The following is a 26950-nucleotide window of genomic DNA, read 5'->3' as shown; positions in this document are numbered from 1 at the left end:
TTTATTATGAGATGCAACATCATGCCTCAGACCATTCTTTTTATTATGAAGACTGGGATTAAACTGATTTGATTGTCAAGCTCCCTGCTGTCAATCTTATCAACCACTAGTAACCTTCTCTGTCATTTTTTTGATTCAGTAAACCAGTTGTAGGAGAGCTGCCAGATTACAACCCAGGTGAAAGGGGCAGCAACCACAGTTCCTGCAGCACTTCCTAACCACACAGCCATGCCTATATAAGCACTTTCAGAGCCTAGATCCTTTTGTATCTTCCTTAGATAATGAGGGAGATGGACTCTTTTGTTTATTTTCTCATCTGTTTGTCATATAGAGCATATACTAGTGCTATTTTTCCTGATTATTTATCTGGGTGCAATCTAAGACACTTCAGCAGAAAACATTCTTTTCTATGAAAGACAAAAAAAATCATGATGTCCATTTAATGATTCCTAAATCATTGACAGTGGAGTATCTGCGCTGATGTCCTCAGTCTCTCTCGTTGAAGCAGGATGAGACAGACAATGCTCCTGAACATGTGCTGGCAGCATCAGACACCTTCCAAGGCCCTGTTCAGAATGATTATCATCCTTCCTTGGGGTGAAGCCTAAGCAAATATGATTTGAAACCTTATTTTTTATTTATAAACTTTACTTAGCATTGTCTCAGACACCCACACTGGGGTGAACTTTCAGAAGATGCACTCGAACGTGTGTTTTCTCAAACTGCTGAATTCCTTGTATTACTATCTGGTTCCTCCTATCAGCTACAGGACTGCTGCCCTGAATAATGACATTGTATACAAATTATGAGTAATGAGATGATAAGATTATACAGTGTAGATCTGGGAATCATACAAGCAATGTGAAAAAAGGAAAGGAAGCAAAATAAATATCGGCAAATAAGATTTCAAAAGACTGGCTCTTATTAATCTTTCCTGAACAGTAAAACTTAACACATTTGCACAAACTTCTGAAAAATATATACTTTTGGGGAGTGTACTATTTGAACAAAGAGAGCAGTGAAGCATTCTGTTCATGCTGTCTAACAGACAGGCTGCGCTTTCTGAGTGGGGGCAGATGTGAATGCTGCTTATGCTGTTTGGAACCTTTTTCGCATAACACCGAAATCCAGTAAAACAGAGAAATATTCCTTAATTATTCATCTCTTCATAGATCTGCAATTTCACAGAGCCAGCCACATGAATCCACGTATTTCTAGTAAGAAAATATCAGTATTTCATCACCAGATAAAGGTAACTGGTAACATCGAGCATTTTATCTTACCGAAATTAAGTATAACCTTGGATGTAATTAAAGTAAATTAAGTATCACCTTGTCAGCTGTAATAAACTATTCTTGAATTTAAGATTAAAATATCTTTTTTTTCCTCCAATTTAATGTAGTTTCATGAGTGGCTTATACGTTATTTTATAGTAGATTAAAAAGACTGATTTTCTTTTAAGTTATAATACTCTAATACAATCTACTTGATACGAATAAATTTGGTTTTGATCCTGCAAAGTAATATGAAGATTGAGAAGCTGAAATTGTTGTGAGAGGAGATGAGGATATACAAACAAAAAAATGCCATGAAAAAGGATATTATCAGTACAGTCAATATAAATCATTATTTTCCCTGCAGACCCACAGTTCTGCACCTACAATGTCTCTGCTATTTTCAAACACACAGCAATTTCAAAACATTTCTTGTAAAAAGGCTTTTAAATCTTGCACTTTCTCTATGTGACATAGACAATTTAATTCTAATTTTAAAGATTTTTTTTCTAAAATTAACAAAATAAAAAGATCAGAATGGTTTTGTCAGCACAGGAATCTGACTCATCAAAATGTTAATTTACCAAATTCCTTGACATTCTTCAACTTTTTTGTAACCACCTAAACATTTTTAAAATGCTATTTTTTGATTAACCAACTGATTTGGCTATTCATTCCCAATTGCGATTGATACTATTGATTGGCTTCTCAAAGGGTCTGATTCGAAGCCTCTTGAAGGCAGCACGACATCAATAATTTAGTCTGTGTGCTTTGGATCAGGCCCGACGTGTAGCCAGAATAACCGATGATTTCTTCGAGGCTGCTTTTCGCTGCCACTGATTTTTGTAACAGAGTGAAACCAACATTAGCTGGAATTAAACTGTAAACTCATAGTTCTTGTAATTAAAACATAAAGGCTATATAATAAAAACATGACAAAAGTTATTAATGATAGTTCCTACTTAAGTAAAAATGACATAGACCATCTAATAATATCTTGAGGAGGAAAGTATTTTGGGGTACTATGGTTTCAGTTTTATAATTGAGAAAATGAAACTAATATTAGAAACTGTGAAGATCACAGGAAACAATATTTGTAAACCGAACGAAGTCCACTTGTGATTTGAATTAAATAATTTGAATCTCTCTTAAAAGGAGCATATTTCAACTTGAAGCTCCCAACTTAGCATGATCTGTACCAAAAATCCCACTGTAATATGTTAACATTAAATTTACATTTGTGTTTTTACTCTAAAATTTAGCAAATAGGTTTGTTAGGCAGCTAGAAAACAGATTTCCAGTAGCCAAAATACTGTGTTAAGTAAGTTTCTCTCATTAAATTACTTTTGTGCTGGAGAGTCATTAATATTCATTCACTAAAATCTAGCAAAGGTCAGCCGAAAGGTAATTGTGTGAGGAATTTCTTTCCTTGGAACTTTTTCTACATTTTAAATCAAGGTTTTTTCTTCTGCTTCTGTAAAACAAGTTTGAAACAGGACTTAGTGGCTCTATCAGACCTCTCTTACTCCAAGACAACCTTTTAGATGTTGTATCTCCTGCAGACGCACACGCGCAGCCACGTACATCCCGTAAGGTTCCCAGCAGTGTTGTGAATTCACACTGGTGTGGGGAATCACCAGCCCCACTGAGGAGCAGCTGGCTGGGAACTGCACAGCAGCTTGAGACAGCAAAGAATCACATCGCAGCAGACAGAAACTCCAGTCGAGTTTGACAAAATTTTCCGAGGGCCAAATTGGTGTTTGGCCAGGGCACTGCGACAAAAAACTTACTTTTAAAGAAGTAGTACTTGAGCGTTAAGGAAGTAATGAATGGACATTAAGGAACAGAAGAGCATTAAGGGATAGAAGTGTGCTGACTTAACATTTCAGCCAAAAAGTAAAACCTCTGAACGCAAAGGGCATGTCAGCGTTGTATAATGAGGAACGGACTCAACTCAGGCTCAAAATAATAGTAAATCATTGTTTATTATAAACAGCTAGCTGTTCTTAAGCTTTTCTTAAAAGTTCAAGTTTAACCCTAGGCGCAATCACAGCTGGGATTTCCGCTGCTAACTCAAGCTGGAGCATCCTCACTACTTCAGCCCAGGAGCAATGGGTGGTGTTTCAGGTTTTGTTGGCGTTTTATGGTGGGTATAGTGTGTGAGCTGGTCTGGCATCGTGGCAGCGTCTGGGCAGCCAGGGGGGCCCCAGATTACCTTTCCGTGGCTGCTGCCCTCAGGAGGAGCACCCCAGACAGAGGTGAGGTTGCTCTTTTCTGGGGAGACATTGAGTGTTGGTGGAAGGAAGGAACTTCTGGAGCTGAGGGAGGAAGAAGCAGAGCCCACACTGGGGGCAGTTCTGCTGCAGGAGGAGAAGCCGTGAGATTTCTTGGAGGAGCAGGAACATGATCAGGCTTCAAGGTGATGGCAAGGAGACTTTCATGGGACTGCACAGAGCTTTTTCATGCCAAATACACTGACAACAAGGATAAGAAAGACAAGGAGAACAGGAGTAAGTTTTGCTTTTATTTAATCGGTCTCACTGAGCAGGGCTGTGTCCTGCACTTAATCAGTGAATTTGTGTTATTTTTCATTCAGCTCAAACAGCATCTGAGAGTCAGAGCTTCCTGGTGTCTTTGGTGATCGCTTTAAGGAAAACGTGAGGCGATTCTGTAAGTCTGGCTGACCTGAAGCTCACAAATGGGCTTATTCAGGCTTACCCATTTTCTATAAGTGCTGTGAAAATGCCAACCAAACCAGTCAACTGCTGGGAGCTGCCCGACTGAACTTGCTTGAATTCCTGAAACCTCACTGTGCCACAGGGACACTGGGGGGCTGCTGAATCCATTCTCCCTCTGTAAATCATAGTGGAAGAAATTTCAGGCAGATAGGTAGAAGTTTACAACTTAGCAATTGCAGAGAACTATCACATTCTTCTGTAGAAACAGTTTTTTGGGCTTGCAAATGCACAGATTAAACATTAAAACTCCCCAAAGAGGAGTTTTTTCTTTTTTTCAAAGAAACTCTAATTTCCTATCAAATGTTACATCAGAAGAGGCCCAAAGCAGTTGTGATGCTGAGCAAAACCACCTAGAGCTGGTGAGAAAAAGCTGACAAAAAGGGCACCTCTTAGGTATTTGTCCTCTTTTTTGGTCTCAGATACCTTGCATGGGTTTACAGAGCACCTTTGTCCTTTTTGCTCCACAGCCTGGGAAGAGATGCTCACAATTTCTTTCTGGAAGCAACTGTTCAGGAAATATTTTATCTACAAGAAGATAGTCAGCAGGGCTGAAGGAGGAAAGGTACAACTTGTGACTGTCGATGTGATATGTTGACAGGATCCCAGAGACCAACTCTTACCTTCATCCCTGCTCAAAAAATGTACATCTGAATGTGATGACACATACCTTTACGTATATACACTTACATAAATACAGAACTCGGATAATTAGAACATTTCAGTTTGTTGTTTTGCCTTAGATTTAAACTAACTTTTCCTGTCTCACTTAAAAGTACCTTAAGAGTGAGGATTTCCCAGTCCTTTAGGAGGCCACTTTTATGTGTGGGACGACAGGTCCCTCACAAAGCTCACTGGGCCAAAAAGGAAGGGCTTAAAAGGAGGGTTTTTTAAAATAATTTGGCCAGTGGACACTCAACTGAAAGGGACCCATCAATGGTTTCGGGTCTAGTTTCTATTCCTAGAATTGTTTTTATGTTTAATAAGAAAATGCACATATAGTTTTCTGGAAGTGGACCAGGACACAACTCTGTGCTCCCAAGTGAACCCCCTAATCCTAATTTTACTTATTGATACTGTGGTCTAAAGAAATTTGATCTAGTTTCTCATGGTGAGACCATTTCAGTGGGGAAGAGTAGGAAATCGTTCCTCCGTCCTCATTCTATCTTCAAGAATAGCTAGCTATTGTGCTTAGGAGGTGGAGATTTGCCCTTGTAAGGCTGAAAAGAGAATGCATCCCACTTTACACAGAAATGGCAGGGTAAAAAGTGGATAGTGCTGTCACAAATGCGTCCTGCAGGGTGTTTGCTTCTGTCAGCATCTGATATGGCCTGAGAAACTTTGCAGATCAAATCCCAGAGGCACCTCAGGGGGATGTTTTTTCATTCTGGGACCTTGGGCCTGAGCTGATATCCACTTACTCACAGTAAGGTGGCTTGGCATGCACAGAGGTACTTTTTTAGCACTTCAAACTTAAAAAAAAGAAAAAAAAACAAAAGAAAAAAAAAAAGCAGCTAACCAGCTCGGGAGATTAGGTTTAGGCAGCTGCTTAAACTGGAGTTGGAAACTGCGTTCTGCCCCATATATCTGACATGAGTCAGGTGCTACTTAACATTGAGTGTGGCAGAGATTTTTGCAGTCACTGAAGAGTTAGATGTATCTGAAGAAAAATAATGCATTCTGAATGGTCTATTGGAAAAGAAAATTAAAATGTATGTGTCTACTCTGTCGGAAAGAATTATAAAATTAGGCTGATCATTCTGATTCGGTCTCACATACTGAGAGATAGCACATTTCCCATGTTGCTCATTACTTCAAGGATAAACAGCATCTAAAATGAAGACTGTGAATAAATGAAACTGTTCTTTTCAAGTTTAATTCAAGGTAAAGCAAATGTCCGGCACAGGAATACATAATATCTCTACTTTGTAAATGAATTTCATTGGGTTTTTAAAATGTATTTTGCTATAACTGCTACCAATGGTTTCCCTAACAGAAGATATGACCAGTTTCAGCAGACCTCCAAGGAAATTGCTTAAACTAGGCTGATCACCCCCAAAGGCTGAAGGTGTTAACATTTTAAACAGCAAACCTACTAAAATGCAGATTCTTTCATCACTAGGCATGGCTTATCATCTTAGGAAACTGTTTCATGTGAAACTGGGTAAGAAGGATGGTGAAAACTGAGGCAACTACAATAAATACAATAAAGAAGAAGAAAAGTATGTTTTCTGATATTACTGCTCATATAAATGTTGTTCTTCCTGTATTTATGTATGTAGAAATGTTATGCCAAATATTTTACAGGGCATGGATGACATTTCTGTAATTTATACTGGGAACTAAGGCAAACCAATCCACCAGCATCAGTTAAAATCAATACAATCTACAGCAACTGTCTGCAATGCAGAGGATACAGGGGCAGGCATTTAAAGACAGTCAGAATGTGAAGAAGCTGACAGTAAAGAAAATAAATTATACGCTGATGCCTAAATGCAGATTTATTAAAAAAAAACAAATCAAAACCAAACCAAAACGTAAAACCTGTGCAGGCCAAAGCTGTCTTCAGAGAGTTAGCATTTTTTACCTTGTAGCAGATAGCAGTGACCCAACTGTCGTTCCAGGAACAGCAGTGACAGAAGAATGAGCTGCTATTAGACAAGCTTTGGACAGTAACAAGTAATTCTACATGAAGTCATCAAGTTATCTTGTCTCTCCTGCAGTTAATGTATTAAGGGGTTATTTAAATTGAAGATTCCACTCTACCAGTCATAATGGAGTTTTATTTTATCTGTTTCACATTCTTGCTAGGGAGAATTAAAAATTAAACACGTACTAAACTCACATTTGTCTCAGGGCCCATCACTGCAGTGAGGAATACCTTCCCCTGTGAACTGAAATCCAACAATTTAGCATCGTTCATCATGTTGATATAAGACAGACTCTTTTGCCTAGAGGACACTCTAATGATACACTCTCTGTAGTTGAAGTTGCAAATGATTTCCGTTTGAGCCTGGATTTGAACCTTGCCAATTTAAATGGCCAAACCGAAATTGATCTTGCCGATACATTTGTTTGTTCTAGAAAATTAAAAGCTTGGTGAAAAGCTGATAAGCAAATTGCATTAGTGAGATATGACAGTTTTAATAAACTTCCTTCAGTAAACGTCTGACTTCCTTTTTTAATGAACATTATGTCTTAAAAGCTTCTTTACTATGGTGGCACTAAACATAGATAATTTTTATTGATCTCAGAATTAAAAGTGGAACCTCTGCGTACTTTAAGATTGTAAAGTGGGTAGTATTTAAATCATCCTAAATGCATTTGGAGAACATAAATGAATTTTATAATGTATGGAATTTAAGTTAAACCTTTTATGGAATCTGCAGACTTGTAACATATTATTCCTGACATGAAAGAAGAGACGCTGAGCTGACATACTTCTCATATAGTCCTAGCACTTATTAATGTTGTTATTAAGTATCCGTGTCATGTCTAGGAATCCACAAGCATTAAATTCCCAGGAACTCTTTCACAGAGGTGAAGCTGTGGTCCAAGGAAGGTTCCAGGTAACACCACGGTAAGGAAAATCACATTAGGGTGCACTGGAGTGGTGGGGTTGCCTACAGGTGATAGAACTCAGATAAAACACTCTTACTCATCATCATTCAGATACTGACAAGTCTGAAAGGAAAAGCAATTTAAAATCAGACCAATACCTTGATCTACGACTCCTGACTTACTTATGAGCTATGAGTGATAGCTCCCACCTCTTCCCAGCAAAGTTTTTATATTCTTATGTATTTTTGAGACTTCCTTTGATGACTTATGGGCTGGAATGGAGTCCTCCAGATGAAGCTAGGAACTACTGAGATTCAGAATGATTTTGGTATGAATAAGATATATAATTGTTTTTTTCATTATCTCAAAACTAGTCGAAAACCTCACTCTTCAGGCCACACAAACAACATCTTCGTGTCTGTCAAAACATCTAAGCCCAGACTCCTTATTACTGTATGGTTTCATGGCAGATTTGCTGGGTTCTCTCATACTTTCTGTAGGTTATAAGATCAGACATGAATTAGACTGACTTCCTTCTCTTAAACTATTGCCATTCTTACAGGCTTTAATCACTCTCCAAAATAATGAGACAAAGACTAACGTGCAGTAGCAAAACTTTGCTTAGTGCAGAAAATTTAACTGAATATTTCTAATCTTTCCGGGATTTAGGATATTTAGATGGAGTTTGATTCTGACTTAAAATCCAAGCCAAGTACAAATGCAAATACCTTTATGGAAAAATAGGGCAATTCAGACCTATCTGTTTGATGAGCATAGACAAGCACACAGAAATCCTTCTGCCCATATGTTAATTGGAAATTGAAAGTCGAAAAGGAAGCTACTCCCATTTTACTAAATGGTTGTTTCTGCAAATTCAGAGATTCACTAAGTCTGCCCTGTAAAACTTCAGAATGATTTTGTAATGAATATTCTGATTGAGGTGGGCATTTTGGAGCTGTGGCTTTCAGCTACGTGTATCGAAAGTGCTACAATGCACCAAAGCAATAGTGGTTTAATAATGTGACAGTGCTGAAGATCACAAGTTATTTGGCGTCCCGTGTAAATTCAGTGACAGATTTCAGACACGCATTATGTTATTTAACTGTTAGGCTTGAAATGCCTGGCATTAGGCTTCAAGACTGCTGCAAGTAATACCGCAGGCAGGCATCTCCAGTTTGTCTGTGCTTAATAAGTGATCCAGAAAGCCCTTTTAAAAAGGTATTTTAAGCCCATTTTAAATCAATAGACAAAATGACTGCTAGGATCATTACTGACTTCATTGGGCTCAGCCTTTATATCACTACTTTTCTGATGCCAAGAAGATAAGTGGTATGACATTACACCTTTCTTGTACTGGTCTGAAAGCTGAATCAGGGCAGGAGCACCTCACTTTCCTCAGCTGACTGCAGGAAAATTTGTTAATTTTTGTTAATATAACTGAAATACCCTTGTAAATGCAAAAATTTTGTGTAAACAATGACTGCTGTTCTCTTACTTTTGTTTGGAGTATTTCTCCAGGTAAATCTGAAAGAAGAGCTCTGAGGGAGGTAGGTGCACCTTTTGCTTAGCAGCAGGCTGCTGGATCTGGGGGGGAGTTATTACAGCCCTATTGCCAGGCTGGACGTGCAGGATTTTTCATTCAGTTCTCCAGAGAGCTACACGTTTCACTGCCTGATTAAAAAAGAAGCTGTTAGCACATGTCAGATTCCAACCAGGTGTAAGTCACCAGAAAAAGGTTTGAGCAGTTACAGGAAGGAATTCATTACAGGCATAAATTGGACAGGAAAAGAAAGAGGCATGTAGCAAAAGGGCCCAAAACTGTGCCACATTTGGCATTTAACAGTGAGTTTGCCCCTCTGCAAAGGTCAAGTTTCAAAAAAATATTTCAATGGATGCTGCTTATAGCCTTTGAGGCAGTTTCTGTAGGATAGAGGAGAAGCATCAAGACAGTGGATCTGCTGGAAGTGTGTGTTGCCTTTCTTCAGTACCTTCACTCTACAAGGTATGGTTGCAGCATAAGGAGCAGAGAACAAACTCCATCCATTAAAGAGGTGTATCTTCTCCCTGCTTAGATGTCCTCCATATAGAGGGTACAGAGGACAGTGTGTGAGGGAGTGTTGTGAGTGCCTGTCTCTGTAGGAGGGCGGTGCCCAAGGTCATCACGAAGAACAGATATACAGGCTTCACTCCAAGTGTACTAAAGCCGGAAGTATGATTACATCAACATCGGTGACCTTTCATAGAATCACAAGAAGGTTTGGCTTGAATAGGACCCCTTGGGCAGGGACATCTTTCACTAGACCAGGTTACTCAAAGCCCCGTCCAACCTGACGTTGAACAATTCCGGGGATGGGACATCCACAGGAACTCTGGGCGACCTGTTCCAGTGTCGCACCATCCTCATCATAAAAAATTTCTTCCTTATGTCCAATCTAAATCCCCCCTCTTTCAGTTTAGAACCATTACCCCTTGTCCTGTCACTACAGGCCCTGGTAAAAAGTCTCTGTCTTTCTTATTAGCCCTGTTTGTATATTGAAAGGGTGCAATAAGGTCTCCCTGGCGGCTGCTCTTCACGCTGAACCACCCCAACTCTCTGAGCCTGTCTTCACAGGAGAGGAGTTCTAGCCCTCTGATCATTTTCATGGCCCTCCTCTGGACTCACTCCAACATGCATTATCTTTGAGTTGAGGCTCTTCTGTGGGCTGGAGCATCATGCTTTATATAAAAGAACATGGTGAAGATAGTAGTTTCGCCTCATCACCAAAAAAATGTATCTTCCTTCTCATACAGGAAGCTAAAAATTAAGATTAATGAACCTGTGAGGAGAGAGAATAAGCTGCTGGTTGCTCTCTTCCTGTGACAGCAAGAAAAGACCTTGAATTTCTCCCCCACTCCCCTTCTTTATTATACATAGCTCATAAAGATACAGTGATCTTTTCTTTTTTAGTCTCATAGTGATATGTATCACAGATAGATTTGATTTTTTAGCTGACCCAGTAAACTTCTTTAAAGTATTTAGAACCATTAAACTTCATTTTATGATGACTGGAAATGCTATCTTGCAACTGGGGACCTGCTTAGATGTTGGCACAGTAAATATCAAGGTATGCATTCATTCTGACATTAAATTAAAGTTGGCTCAGAATGATTAATTGCTCTCAGGTGTGCTTAGTTCTTCCACATTAGGGAAGTTTCAGTTCCAAACTGCAACTTCATCCATTAAACTCCGAATTCAATCACATCATCACCCTCCATTGGATTTTATAAGTGCCTTTAAAATAGACAGTGGTGTTTGGGATAGAACCAACACAGAGTTTTGTTGCCTCAGGACAAGTTATCTTTCTATTGACATATGTATAAACTCTCTATGTATATTTTGAGCACACAGCACAGCCTTCTAGCTGCTAGCCATCAGCCCTAGGGGACACTTAGATTGTACATTTCCCTGGGTTCAAGTATGATGATATAACTTGTCGTGCACTAGCATCCCAAACTTGTAAAACAGTGCCCCTTTATAGGCAGGGTGTTGAAACCATGACTGGATACAGCTGGAATCAATGCTGGGTTTCTGTTTTGTTTCATTATGGCTTCAAATAGCTGGCTTATACTAATCTGTTTAACTTGCCCTAGAAAAGGGGAGGAAAAGCGTTCATGCTGCCACACCAGTATCAGCTGGGCAGTAGCAACAGTCCTCTTGCCTCTCAGGAGAGACCTGCTCACTGGGTTTCTCCTTTTTCTCTCTTCTGCAGCTGAAACCTGTTTGACTTTCCACCACTAGAACAAAGACATATTTGCAGAACAAACTCTGTTGGAAAGGAAAACTATTGGTGCTGCTTCTCCACTGAAACCACTGTGGCTTTAAATTAAACTAATTGCATTTTAAAATAGCAGGAAAAAAGAAAAACTAGTCTCAACTAGGAAATTAGGTGCTCACTTGAGAAACGTATCCTCATTTGGGCTCAGAGCCAAATCACACTCTGTGTTACGAGTGCTATGATATTGCTGCTTATACACACTCTTTTTGGTCCAGGCTCTTCTGCATAGTGTCACATTCTTGACTTCAGAAATGAGCAGAGCCTGATTGGTGTGAGAGAGTCGTATTTCTAGGATGAGGGGGCAACTGAGCTTATCTTGCATGAGTCCTCCGAATACAATGATGTTGTTATAAAAAAGACAGATTCCATCTTTTTATTTGGATTTTGTTTGCTCAAGTGGCCATACATGCATTTTTTTTGAGATCCTAAGTGTTGAGCATATGTGTTAAATATGCTCTAAACGAGACATAATCATGTCTACTGCGCTACAACAGAGGAACATCAAATTCTGAATCAGCCCTATGTGGGAGACAGGACTTGCTCGGAGTACTGCGGTTCTGGATATGTGCAGAAGAACTGTGAATAACTAACAAAAAAGGGAGATGTCAAGTATATTTTGTGTCTATGTTTGGGATAGGCTGCAGCTGAAAAAGTCTGATAAAATATTTTAATGAAATACAATTTATTTTGAATGCAAAATATGTTAGAAATATTACTGCCCCATTGGATTTTCTAGGTGTAAAACCCATTTCTGTCTCTGGAATTAGCAGTCCAATAGTGTGTAGCTCTATTATTTTTACAAATAGTTCAGTGATTGTTATGTCCTTGCAGGTTATTTGTCACAACAATTAGCTGATAATTTGCGCTAACTTCTTTTTTTTTTTTTTTCTTTTTTTTTTTAAACATGCCTCTTGCTTAGTTAGTCAGCAGAGTTTCTATTGAGGCACTAGGACTGACTCAGAGGGTTTGCTCATCCCCTTCAGAAACAGTGAGGTGGTTTAAGAACTGAGATACATGAACTCTAATCTTTCATTTATTTATTTCACCGACAAACTTGCCAATTAGAGTATCAAACAGTCTCATAAATCCAGATTCATCCTACCTTATTTAGGCATTAAATCAGGAATGGGTCTCCAGAGGACAATTCAAACAGCAGCTGAGTTGATTTGTTTCTGCTGATGTCCATCTTCCCCTGTTGACTTGAGGAGATACATAAGGCAATCAAACTCCGAACTAAAACACTTTAAGTACCTACAGCCAACTGAGATGGATATAACATCTCACTCATACATGTTATCAATTATTTGTATTTCAGTGTGCTACATAACACGATGGACATGCATATACATTCATTGCCTATATCGAATAGTAGACAAGCTCTCAGGGAGAAGATGTATAGGGTTTAGTTGAAAACTTTCTAAGTGATGAGGTGATATTTGTAAGAATTAGGGTTTGGCAAGCTTTGCAACAAGAAAATAAAAGCTGTAGGGCTATTGCCATTAGCTAGAGAGCAAAATCAGTCCGAGAGAAAAGAGTAAGAGGTTCTGTGAAGAAAGGCAGTGGACACAATAGGATGTTAAATGAAGTTGAAGTTTTAGAGACAAGGATTATAGCAAATAGGCCTCAGGATTGTTTTTAAGGATGGGAAATGTCTGAATGCTGAGATGGAAAGTGATTCAGGAAGTTTGTGTCTTCGCGTTATGCACTTTCACTAAGTTGCAATAATCAATCCCTCTCATTTTGCATGCTCTCTTTGGTATCCATACATAAACTTTTATCATGAATTTGGTACCAAACAAGATATCATGGATATTAAAGGAATTACTTAAACAGCAGATTCTTGACTAAATCATTAATAACTTTTCCTTTTGAGAAATTACTTAGGTTTTAGTTCTGAATGCTCTGATTTCAGACACACAAACCCGCTTTTATTTCTAAAATAGTATTCTGGAAGGGTAACTTAAAATTGAGATGGAAAAACATCCAAATGATTACCAAAGAAAAGGTAACATGGCAATCCGGTCTTCCTAGAAAAGCTCTGATGCCTCAGGTGACAAAAAGAAGCAGAATATCCAGTTAGTGAATGTACAGCACAGCATTTCCTGGCTGGACAGGATTAAAAATTACATTTCCTTAAAAGGTTACCAGAAGTAGGTGGGCTATCACTATAAACCTCTTTCTAAAGGAGGAAGCCCTTACTTTTACTTTTGCCCTTGGAGGTGAAAGAAAGTGGAAAGTCCATCCTCTTGTGCTTGTGGATAAATGAAGTTCAAATGCTTGAAACAAAATGAAAGATTCTAGGCGTGCACTGCTGTCTTCTTCAGATTCTGTTAGCTGTATTCGTGCTGCTATCCTTCATTTTCTTGTACTGTACTCTTGGGACTGCAGGAAAATTGCAAAGGGAGGAATGAACATTACTTTGACAAAAAGGTGAAAAGCATATCTATCATAACGTGTTTGGGTTTTTTTTTTTAATCAGCTACTTTGTGAAGAGGGTGCAAAGTTCTAGGTAGATAGATTATTTTTTTTCTTTTGAAGCTAAGAACAACCTGTTTCTATGTAATTAAGTGTAAATGGCAAAAATACCAATTCATCTGAAAGAAAGGACACACCACGCTAATGTGAACTGTAATGTAGTCAGGTGAGCACTGAATGAGGTCCTTAAGGGACATACACATAAAAGCAGTACTTCTGCTCAGCCTCTGTTTCCAAGAACTTCTCTGACATGCATTTCTATCCAATAAAGGGATCTTAGAATATAAGAAAAGACATGTCAGATACCAGTGAGTCAGGTGAAAGTTGTAACAAGGTTAATGTGTGCGTAGGTGGCAGAAGTTTTCTGGCTGTTTCCTTTCCTGGTTTCAGTTCATATTGGTTTCTGTTCTGCTCTATTTCCCTTTCAGAGTTTTGGAGAAGAATTGTTCTAAAGAAAAGTAATATTGACTGACAAAGAGCACCCATTGGCATGGAACAGTCATCCACTGGGATTTTATTTTCACCATCAACAGAGATCCTCTGTGCCTGGGAAGATCATGGAGCAGATCCTTCTGGACGCCATGCTTGGGCACATGGAGGACAGGGGGATGATTCAGGACAGCCAACATGGCTTTACTAGGGGCAGGTCCTGCCTGACTAACCTAGTGGCCTTCTATGATGGAGTGACTATGTCACTAGATAAGGGACAACCTATGGATGTGATCTGTCTGGACTTCTGTAAGGCCTTTGACACGGTCCCCCCTGACATCCTGCTTGCCAAACTGGAGAGACACGGATTTGATGGGTGGACGGTTCAGTGGATAAGGAATTGGCTGGATGGTCGCATCCAGAGGGTAGTACTCAATGGCTTTAAGTCCAGATGGAGAGCAGTGACAAGTGGTGTCCCTCAAGGGTCTGTGCTGGGACCGGTACTGTTCAACATTTTTATCAACGATATAGACAGAGGGATGGAGTCCACTATCAGCAAGTTTGCGGATGACACCAAGTTGTGTGGTCTGGTCGATACACCAGAGGGATGGGATGTCATCCAGAGGGACCTGGACAGGCTGGAGAGGTGGGCTCAAGTAAACCTTATGAGGTTCAACAAGAGCAAGTGCAGGATTCTGCACCTGGGAAGAAACAATCCTCGCTATCAATACAGACTGGGGGATGAGGTATTAGAAAGCAGCCCTGAGGAAAGCGACTTGGGGGTGCTGATGGATGAGAAGCTGGACATGAGCAGGCAATGTGCTCTCGCAGCCCAGAAGGCCAATCACATCCTGGGCTGCATCAAAAGAAGTGTTGCCAGCAGATCCGGAGAGGTGATTCTGCCACTTTACTCTGCTCTGGTGAGACCTCACCTGGAGTACTGTGTGCAGGTCTGGAGCCCTCAATATAAGAAGGACATGGACCTGATAGAGAGGGTCCAGAGGAGGGCCACCAAAATGATCAGGGGGTTGGAGTACCTCTGCTATAAGGACAGGCTGAGGGAGCTGGGGTTGTTCAGCCTGGAGAAGAGGAGGCTCCGGGGACACCTAATAGCAACCTTCTAGTACCTGAAGGGGGCCTACAGGAAGGCTGGAGACAGTCTGTTTACAAAGGCCGGCAATGACAGAACAAGGGGTAATGGCTTTAAACTGGAAAAAAAGCAGATTTAGTTTAGACATTAGGAATAAGTTCTTTACCATGAGGGTGGTGGAACACTGGAACAGGTTGCCAAGGGAGGTGGTTGAGGCCCCTTCCCTGAAGACATTCAAGGTAAGGCTCGACGAGGCCCTGGGCAACCTGGTCTAGTTGGGGGTGTCCCTGCTGACTGCAGGGGGGGTCGGACTAGATGACCTTTGAAGGTCCCTTCCGGCCCAGAGGATTCTATGATTCTATGATTCTATGATTCTGAGAATGATTAGGACCCAGAAGTTACATCTACACAAACAGATCAAACAATGCCCTGGATCTGGGCATTGGTGTTGGGAAACTATTGTCTGTATGACCTAATAACCACTGCATGGTAATTATTCATACAATTTAGTAAACAAAATGCACAAAAAAGATATATATATACTGATGCTGTTAGAATGAAAACTGGGCCCAAAATAAACCAATGTTGTCCCATTTGATTTAGCTGTACATTTACTTTGTGTAGTGAGGCAGCACAATTGCACAAAAAGTTGATCAAATAATTATTCAGTTGTCTATCTAGTATAATTACTTGAATGTAGATTCCAACTCTAAAGCTTTTGTTCCCAAGATACGTTTTAAACTTACACTAAAAAAGGAAATGTCTCTGGAGTCAGAGGGAGCAATAAGTTCCCAATTAGCTTACTATCCTCCGTGGACAATAAACATCCTACATGGGTGAAGGGAATGAGAAATTTATCCTCCCCTGATATACATTTTCCCCATGTTGATGTGTGTGTTTTCATAGTACCGCTAATTTCCTTTTAAAAACTTTTCATGTTGCTTATTGATCTCAGTGGAAAATAGTCTTGTAAAATTTCAGCATTTCAAAAAAAGAGTCCTATTCTGAACTGTGTTTAAATCAAGGTTATTTTCATTTTTGGGTATGAGGAAAAAAGAAAGTGTGCCAAAATCCTCTTTCACATAGGTGCAGCATCAGTTGACTTAAGGGAATCTAGGTGGATTTTCTCACGTCTCCAAAAAGTGTTCCAAAAATCAAAATGCAAGTGATGGATAGGTTTTTATGTTGTGAAACTTGTGAAAATGGTCTCAATGAAAAGATTGGGAAAGACCACATGCTGGTAAAAAGTTTCAGTTCCAGTAATGAGTATTTTCTGGAAAAAAAAACCCTCAAACCTTTAAAAACTGCTTTGTGATTCAGTGTATCTTAAAATTCAAGAATAACCACGTAATTTATTTACACAATTTGACATCTATTTTTTTCATGATGTAAGCCCATGTAATCACACTAATATCCTCTAGCATTTGAAGATCAAAAGCAAATTGAACATTGGTGAGCTTTTGGTGAAATCAGTTAAATTAGAGCAGGCTTTAATTTGATCCTTAATATCTGCTGAAATTTAATATTTCACACAAAAATAAAATGTTACATATGACATTTGAAATTCGTCTTATAACAATGGAATGAACTGTCTTAGTGTATGAGAAATTATTCACTCCAACAGTTTATAGGAATTAATGAGCCTGGCTTTGGGCTAACTCCACAGCAACTCAGAAATCACTTTCTAGACCCCAGGGAACCAACACTAGTGCGGAACCAGTGAGAGATGAAAAGAAAACCTTTGGGGATCCTCTAAAAAGGGAAAATAGAAGGAAAAAGTAGTAGAGCTGGGTGGGTAGACATTATTATTCGACGTTTTGCAGAAGTAAATGAGGAGCTGGGACCACAGCCTCTGTCCTTAGAGTTTACAGTGTGGTAGGATGGAAGTGGGGAAAGACTGATTCCGATAGATCATAGAATCACAGAATGGTTACAGTTGGAAGGACCTTAAAGATCATTGAGTTCCAACCCCCTGCCATGAGCAGGGACACCTCCCACTAACCAGGTTGCTCAGAGCCCCATCCCAGTTGAAAAGGTGTATTTTAATAAATAATAATGTTTTCTTCCTGAAAGATTTCTATCTTCAACTCCGCTACTGCTTACACTTTGTAAGTTCCCTTGTCTCAAATTATCTGAAAAGATGTCAGACCAGTCAGATTTTATAAAGCTTATGTTTTATATGCATTCTTAGCTTCTGTAGTGTTATCATTTGATGCTTTTGGAGCATGATGGATATCACTCCATCAGTCTAGTTTTGCAGTAGGTAGTACTTTTCTGCTCTGGAACTTCAGTCCATACTCACCATATATTTGCACTTATATTAAACCAGAAAGGATGTTTTGATCATTTTATGTTAAAAAGTAAAAAACAAGGCCAGGTGTTTATTCCTCATCCATGGTGTAAGCCCAGAAGAGGACATGCTGGTCCTGTCTCATCAAATACAGCATTTACAAGAACTTTTCCAGTTTAATGTCAGGGAAAGTACTGAGAATGTCAAAACTTCTCAGCTTATATATATATTTTTTTTTGGGCCCTTGTTTACTGAAGGGATAATATTATCAGTCAGGGGTTTTACTTGCTTTTAAGGTTTTGATTTGAGTCACCATCCCTGGAGGTATTTAAAAGATGGGTAGACCTAGTGCTTAGAGATACGGTTTAGTGATGGTTTTTGTCAGTGTTAGGTTGATGGTTGGAGTAGATGATCTGAAAGGTCCCTTCCAACCTAGACAATTCCATGATTCTATGATTTAGGAAGCCTGTTAAAGAGCTGCAGCGTTGTTTAGTTTGCATCTGTGACTGTCTGAGATCCAGCACCGACAGTCCTTTGTCTGGTTCTTGCAACTCTCTTTTCTATTCTCTCTCCGCTCCCACTCCCCCTTCCCATTTTCACTGTCCTGCACCACTGCGAAAAGGGTGAAGCAGGTTAACCTGCCAGCTTTATCTCTAGTTCTGATTATTTCTTGGAAATTGGTTTGCCCTCTCTATGCTAGCAGGATATGAAGCTCTCTGCTATTTCTGATTTTTTTTTTTTTCATTTTTATTTTCCCAACTGGAATTACAAAAACTGTTACCAAGCAAGATTGACATAGAAATGTGAGAAATACTATGGTATTCCTATTTTTTAATATATATTTTACATGGTCATTATTTGTCCATGAGTTTTTGCAAACTTTTTATTAGAGTAGATCATAGCAAGAAGTTCTTTATGTAGTATTGTATAGATTTTTCAAACTTTCAGAGAAAGGAACTGGAGAAAATTTGTACTTGGCTACCAAGAGTTATTAATTATTAAACCCCACCATATTTAAGAATTTTTTAGCCTTCTGGATTGTTATCTGACATTATTAACAGAAGAGAATGCTTCAGAAATCTCACTGTAGCTGTTGGGCTTTCAGTTGCTTATCAGCTCATCTGGAAAATCTGTAATTGCAGAACAAACTTCCCAGAGAATTAATAGAGACTCTAGCAGTTATGGCAAGGTAGCTGCCAGTTATCCACTGTGAACATAATATATTTAAAGGAAACTATTATTGATATACAACTGATGTGCATAACTGGCAGCCAGATTCTTCATTTTAAATAATTCAGTGTTTTGATCCTTAAAAGGAATATCTGTGACTCAAAGGTCTGAGATTGACAGGCCCTAGAAAATGAAATCCTCTGTTTACCCATGGACCCTGCACTTATGCCCGGGACAGCTCTGAGTCTCCCATGCACGGGCTGTCAAGGTGCCTCACTCCTTTCCTGGAAGACCTGTTACACCCAATAAAATGCAAATCCTTTTGCATCTAGTTGAAGGCAAAAGTGCTGATACATAACTACTGTCATGTTCTTGCTCTGTGTCTGAGCTGAGCCCAAGCATGCTTTTTTATTGCGTTTATTGTTATTCACCATTTTCCAAGCCAATCAGTGGTCTGGCTCAGACACACTGGGTTAATGTGAAGGTCTTCTGAGTCAATATTGCAGGGTATCATCACAGCAGATTTTGGAGTGATTAACCGCTATACTACAGTTGTTTTGCATCACTTGGAAAATACATAGATAACACATAACCTGCTTTGCTTGTTCTTCCCTTTGTATGTGTGAGTGAAAACTCAAGGATGATAAATTAAAAATATTAAGTCCAGATGAGTGCCTTGCAACCAGACGCATGGCATGAGTACAGTGTGCAGGCCATACTCTGCCCTCTTGGGGTGGAGGAATTAATTTAGAAATAAATGAAGTTTTTTTCCTCTTGTCACAAAGGTTCAGCTCAACTCTCCAGGTCTTGGGTGTAGGTGCTGTTAGTGTCAACGGGAATCCACACAACTGGATTTTTAGTCTCTGGATTTACATCTCAGAGACTAAAACAAGTACAAGTGTGCTTTGCTTTAATGACTTCAATAGTTCAAATACATTGTGTGGAATATACACAAAATAATGAAAACAAACTCCTCTGTCACTGAAATTTTAGGTGGAGAAATTCAGACTTGGAAAAATATATGCATTTTTAATAGATATTGTCTGTAAATCATAGCTAGGACCATCTGCTAAGTCTTAAATTGTCTTTCATCAGCAATATAAGGTTTTTTTCTAAAGGATTTAAAAGCATAACAGAGTTTAGATCACTAAAGCCCTATTGCTTCTCTTATGATGGAGATCATTGATCTCTTTTCTTTCTATGGAACTCCTTCATGCAACCATTTAAACAGTTACAAAATTTAAAAATATATTTTGTAGTTGATTTAGGTGATCTGTTGTATTTTCAAATGTCAAAAAAATAACTAATCAGAAAAAAAAATCGTTAAAAATATTAAGGATTGCTTAGTACCAGAATTCAAAACCAGATCTGTACTATTAATGCTACCAATGTGTATCAATGTCATCATATATTTTATTCAAGAAATATAAAAAGAATATAGTCTATTTTCAGATTTATCATGTTCTACACAAGGTTTACCCACAATCTAATTCATTTGCTCAGTGTCTCAAATAGTGAAGAGAGCAAGTGAGCTTGTGTCCTTACATTCAGGTTCGTACTCGTTCTGTTGGTTTAAATCTCACCACAGTCCAGCTCTCAAGCCTGTTTTAAACAGGTAAGACACATTTTGACAACTTTCAGGAGAGGTTTTCAAAGGAGGGCTTTAAAAGGAAAGGGAAATAACTGTCTAGCTGGCTGGCAGTGGAGGGGGACCAGAGCAGCAGACCTTGTGGCTATGTCTGTACCAGGAAATTAAACAAGTGTGGGACCATTCTGTAGCGCAACATAGCCCATATCTGTACTATGAAATCAGTTTAGCCTCAAAAACACAGAGGATGTATGTTAAAAGTTCTGCTTAGCCCCTGCTAACTTCTGAATGGTGCCCAAGATGGCCAGGGAGCAGCCTAACAGTTTAACAGCACGGATGATTGAGTCCCAGCCCTGTTTCATTTATTAGCAGAGACTTGCCTGTGGTTCTGTACGAGGTGTTACTGCTCTGCAGCAAGGCAAAATAACTTTGTATGTTGTCAGGGCAGTGTTGTCTGGTGAGATTTAACACAATGAAACACATGAGGAGCTTAACACATTAGTGGAGCATTCATGATTTAATTAATATGGACCAAATCACTTCCACTTTTTAGCAGAAGTTAAAGCCATTGCTTCAATGGAATAGGAATACGTTGTGGCTACTGGAGGTTAAAGAGTTTCCTTTACATAATCTAACACCAACACATGGTTGGTTTGTTGTGGTGTTTTTTGTTTGGTTTTTTTTGGTTTTTTTTTTTTTTTTGGTTTTTTTTTTTTTTTTCTAGATTATAAAACCCTAGTTGTTAAGTAACAACTGTCAGTGTTCACTAATCCACCGCTCCAGCTCTGTGCTAGAGTGTGACATCCCAAAGTGACCCCAGCTCCAGCTAGATATGACTGCCTTCTCACACCCAATTGCCCCCAGAGTTTGTAGCTGTGTTCCAAAGTATTTGCTTGAGAATACTTGGACGACCAAATTTTTCCAGTGAGGTTGAAAGGCAGGTTTCTTTCTATGGTCTGTTATAGTTTATTGGAAATCTGTGTGTACCTGGGTCTGGCCAGTTAGAGAAGGAAATACAATATTCTTCCAGACATTTCTGTCCATACCAGTTCTTGTTCTCTTGCTCTTTCTCCTTCTTCTCTTCAATTGTACTTATTTTAAAGTGTATCAAAGATTAGGCTGCTGACATGAGGCAATTACCATCTATACAGGAACAATTCTTGGATCAATATGAAACGCGAACATTGTCTTTTACACTGAAGGACATAAATGCCCCTCAATAACTAAATATAAAAGAAACAAGATGTCAGCTAAAGCTAAGAGAATATTTCCCCTTTTCAAACTGAGAGAAAAAAAATCAGCCACCAAAACATCTAAATTTTCTTTGAATACTTTTATTTCAATTTAATTTAGAGGGAAAAGAGATAATCTTTAATCTCTGAATACCAGAATAATGATTTTTTTTTATATATACAAGGTTATAATTTCATGTAAGCCTGTCATGAAATTTCAGTCTGATTCTCAACCTAGCTCTGATGTGACTTTGATCTTACGCCATAGATTGATGTAATCCAGAAGCAAAAAAAAAATAAATATATATATATATATATATATACCAGAGCCGACCTCTATTCTCCATGAATGTAATTACATAAAATTTTTTTAACAGGGGAAGCTTCTGGGTTGATGTGTCTTTAATATTGGAGTTGGTGAACAAGGTCTTACCTGTATTTGTACAGAAATGAGCAAGAGTGGCAGCACTCAAAGGGCTGCCAAGAGCCATGTTCATCTCTTTACTCATCTCCTTGAGAAAGAAAATAAACATTGATCTTTTGAATGAACAAGTGAATGAAAGAATCCGTCAGTGCAGAAGAAGCTTTCAGGAAGACGTGACACTTGAGGAAACAGTTTGGTTATCAGCTACTCCAGGACATCAAAGTAGATATTTCAGGTTCAGTTTTCACAAAAGTATTCCTGAGCTGTATGCACAAATCTTCAATTATAAAACCAGGAAAAGAATATGCCATAGAATTCAAGAGCATGTAATTCAATTATTTTAGTGATGACCCTTCCAAATAACCCTAAAATAACATAAAAGATGAAAGCATACAATTATAGAACAACACCAAATGCCATTTGAATTTTTTTACAACATTTTTTTAATTTAATTTCTTAGGCTGCTCCAAAATGCAGGTAAAATAAAATGCTTTTAATAGCTGCAACACAGTGCCCTTGCTCACTGACTTTTTCTAGATGACTTTTTTCAAAATCAAAAAATGGGGACTTAGAAATTAATTCTAGCGCTTAGTCTGTTAATGCCTCGTAGCAAGAATCTTCTGTGTTATCTTTTGTTGTGGCATTAGTGATACTTCGTGAAACGATCTTAATTGTCAAGAAAATTATTCTGAAAGCAGCTGTTCTTCAAGGCTCATCTCTAAATAGCATCAGCAAAACATCATAGCATCCAAACATTTCCCCTGGTTAGCATTTATCACTGAACTCTTTGAATACATATTTTTCATCTGTGGTGCTATTATTTTAATGACAACCCCTAATTAGGGTTGACATTTCACTAGCCTTATTTTATAATTCAGTTCATTCTGACCTCAGACAAGTTATTTAAAGCTGTTGAGGCTCAATTTTTATCAAAAACAGTGTGCACATTCTTCCTTTTCCATAACAACTAACCCATTTAGAGTCTGTCTTCATTTACACTATTAGTGTCCTATTGAACTCTGTGTTAGGGTTGCATCCTGCATCACTGCCTCCATCATAATAAAGTGCCAGGATCCCTGCAGCAATCCACAAAAGGAAATTGTAACACTGATAGACAGACCATGCCAGACTTCGACCAGCAACTTGCCCATGGTGATGTTTATTAAAAGAAAACCAGTGGGAGAGCTGGTAGAGCGGGGTTGGCTGAGCCTGGAGAAGGAAAAGCTGATCAGGGATCTGTCCTTCTTGTCCACCAGTACTGATGCCCAAGAGATATTTCTGGGCTTGGTAAGGAGCCAAGCTGGGAAGGGAACGGGTAGCAAGAGAATTGCCTCTATTTCAGTCTTCCATCCTATAGCCATATTAAAAAATATAGGAAGTGCAGGAAAAAGTCCCACGTGTTTTTAGTGCATATGTTTCTGAAGTAAAGAAACCCCTTCTTGCATGGGGCATGTAGCAGACCATGCAGTTAGAGAGACAGGAATCATTTCCACTTAACACTGTCATAATTGGGAGCTAGGTCAACTGGGGACAAAAGTACAATGAGATTTTCCTCAAATACCCATTTTTGGAGCTATATCATGTCCTGAGAGGGGACTATAATTTCAGAGGGAGGATGCAGGAGAGGGAGGCATATTCCGATGCGTATGGAAGCATCCTATCTTCATCTACATCAGGCAAGAAAGCCAGTGCAAAATAAGAAGAATGGGATTGCTCAGGCTTGCATTTTGGCACCAGAGTTTCTTGATCTGGAACGATGAAAATTTTGCACTTCAAAAGAAAGCATCAAAATAATAAAAATCACTAAATATAGCTGTCTGGTTTTTATTACAAGGCTTTTATTATACAAAATAGTGAAATTCTGAAAGGGCTAAATCTTTGTCATTCACATGGGTGGAAGGTAACAGAAACCTAGAGGATTAGATGGAATGGAAATGCTGATGATAAATATGTTGTTTACAGTTCTGCCTTTTGTTGTTGCACTGAGCTGTAGCAGCATAAACAGCTTATGGACAAATATGTGCAAAGAAACTTCAAAGGTTAATTTAAACAGTTTAACGCTCTGAAAAGTGTAACAACTTATCTGCAGTGAAAACATGGTGCTTACAGTATGTTCCTCAGGTCAGGGGTGATGCTTTTCCTTTTCTGGCAGTGTGGCATAATGCATCAACCCACCTGGCAAGCCTATGAAAGAGAATTGTGCTGAAAATCTGTGTTAAAATGATGATGTTCTTGTTTACTTCTCATGGTATTTGACAAGCTTTTTATTTTATAAGTTTCATTGTTTGTATGCAATTTACATTCATAAATATGATGCCAAATCAAAGGATTAGCTTTAGAAATTTGAATATTGTGACTACTTTTGGTAGTAAAAAGCTATTTCTGTGTTTCTGCAGCAGAAATATATATAACAGCATAAAAAAGACCAAGTGACATTCCTTTCTGAAAAGATTTCACACATACCTGTTCATGAGACATAAATCCTCAGCTACAACTGTCTTTCTGACAAAACCCCAGATGTTACATAGTTCTTCTTGAGGATAAATACATTTTATTTTGCCTTATTTCTCTGTCTCTATTTTTTTCCCCTTTAATTTCTTTAAGATACTGTTTGAGTTTCTTGTGTCCTCTCCATTGCAATCATATTTGAAAGAAGGGAGAGTGTCCTTACTCTTCAGGACAATCTCAGAGACATTAATGGGAAGGTGCAAGATGCCTTCTGCTAGAAAAAGAAAAAAAAAAAAAAAGAACATGGAAGGGATGCGTTTAGGACGGGAGGACTTCAGGAAAGATTCTTATCTGATTCTCCTTCCATTCCATTAAACCATTTTTCATTTTACCTCCATATTTTCTTCTGGATTTGGAGGTAGCCACACTGATCATCTGTCCCCTAGAGCACTTATGTACTTTTGCTGAGCTCCCGAAACTCTGGCTTGAGTTTGGGTTTTAGCAGGCAGAGCTTGTAGGAAGTCACTGCTTTATTAAAGCACTGGAAGCAGACTTCTGTCTGCTTTTTTCCTATCTCTAGGGCTTGCATGCCTGAAAGCTTTTCTGCTTTTTCTGAGCATATCTGTTGCTCTACTAAAAAATATTAGCTCTGCCTATAATATTTATTTTACCCTGGAGCATCACAGATAGAGCAACAGAAGCTCTATAATGTAGCTATAACATAGCTATAGCTATCCACAAGGGCAGGTGCGCACACTCACCCAACTATTTTCTCTTCTCTTATGAAGCACACTTTTTCAGTATTTTTCTTTTTCAAATATAGTGTTCCTTTGTGGTTTATTTCTGCTTTTAGAATTATCTCAGAAATATGGAAAGTTGAAGAATGATATAATAATCTATTAGTAATAATGCTTCATCATTCCCAGTTTCCTGTATAATTCAGTGTGGGTCCATCACACAAAAGGATGCTGCATAGTATAAGCTTAATGTAGCACATTTTATGATCCCTGTTGCCCAAATATTGGACTTTTATATAGAAGAAATATGCAAAGAATTATATATCCATTTTATCCCTCTACAAAAATAAAATGGACATCTTCTAAGTATTGCAAAACTGAGAACTAAAAGAGTGAAACAAATAATGAATATTACTCAGCCCTTTCTACACTGATTGACTCTTTAGATTGATCTAAACTGTATAATATTTCAGTCCAAAAGGCTGAGTTCCTTTTTGGGATTAAACTCATGCAGGAAGAGAGAGTAAACAGCCAATTCATCTCCACTGTCTTGATGCCATGTATGGCTTCTACGTCTCTGGTGTACACTCCTAAGCAATCTCTTTTCAGATTTGAAGACCCCCAGCCTACTCAGTCATTCCGCATATGGACACTCTTCCACAGCATTGATCATCAATTTCTAAATCTTTTCTAACTTGAATATGCCCTTCCTTCGACAAACAATCCAGAAATGCACAGAGTGTTCCTGGATGGGTGAATAATGGATGTGTATAGAGGCACAGTCATATTTGTTCTTGTATTTTTTATTGTTCTACTAATAATTCTTAAGAATTGGGTTTAGGTTTGGGTTTTTTTTTGACTGTTATGGAGTACTTAGCCAACGTTTTCAAGGAGCTATCTGTTATTATCCCAAGGTTTCACTGCTAAGTGGTAATACTCAGCTCAAAACCCATCATTTTTTATGTGAAACTAGGATATTTTTTTTTCCCCTATGTGCATTACTTACTTTTATGTACACTGAATTTCATTTGCTATTTAATTGCATAGGTACTGAATATTGTGAAGGCCTCTGTAATTCTTCACAATTAGGCCCTGTTCTTCCTAGCATGACTAACTTTGTAACATCGTGAAACTTTGTCACAGCACAGCTCACTTGCTTTTCCATTTTTTTAAAAAAACTATTGAACAGCACAGCCCTCAATTACTCTTGACCTCTCTCCAGTATTAGGAAACCTTAACTGTTTCTTATCTTTCTGCCAATTATTTAGCTGTATTAAATAGCTAGCACATTTTCTCTTCTGCTAGCAAATGTTCACTTCTGTTGTGACAACTTAATTTCTTTAAAAGGTTTTGGTGAGAGAGTTTATCAAAAGGATTGGGGAAATTCAGATAATTTATCTGTATTCATGTGCCAGTTGGCTCATTCAAAGAACTGCAAGAGGTTTGCAAGGCACGTGTCCCTTTTACAGGTGACTTTTCTTAGATCCTATTTTTCACATCTGTGTTTTATTAAAACTTCTGATGCTTTGTTTGAGAGATGAGCTCTCATCTTATATGCCTGTAAGTTCTCCTGACCTTCCCAGGAATTTCTTTTAACAATTGGTGTTATGCTTGCTTGCCTCCATTCTTCAGGTATCAAGGAAGTTTTCAGTGAGAGGTTTCACAGTGCTGTTAGTAGTTCA

Source organism: Numenius arquata, chromosome 9 (genome assembly GCF_964106895.1).
Source record: "Numenius arquata chromosome 9, bNumArq3.hap1.1, whole genome shotgun sequence".
Lineage (NCBI taxonomy): Eukaryota > Metazoa > Chordata > Aves > Charadriiformes > Scolopacidae > Numenius > Numenius arquata.
This window is presented reverse-complemented; position numbering follows the sequence as displayed.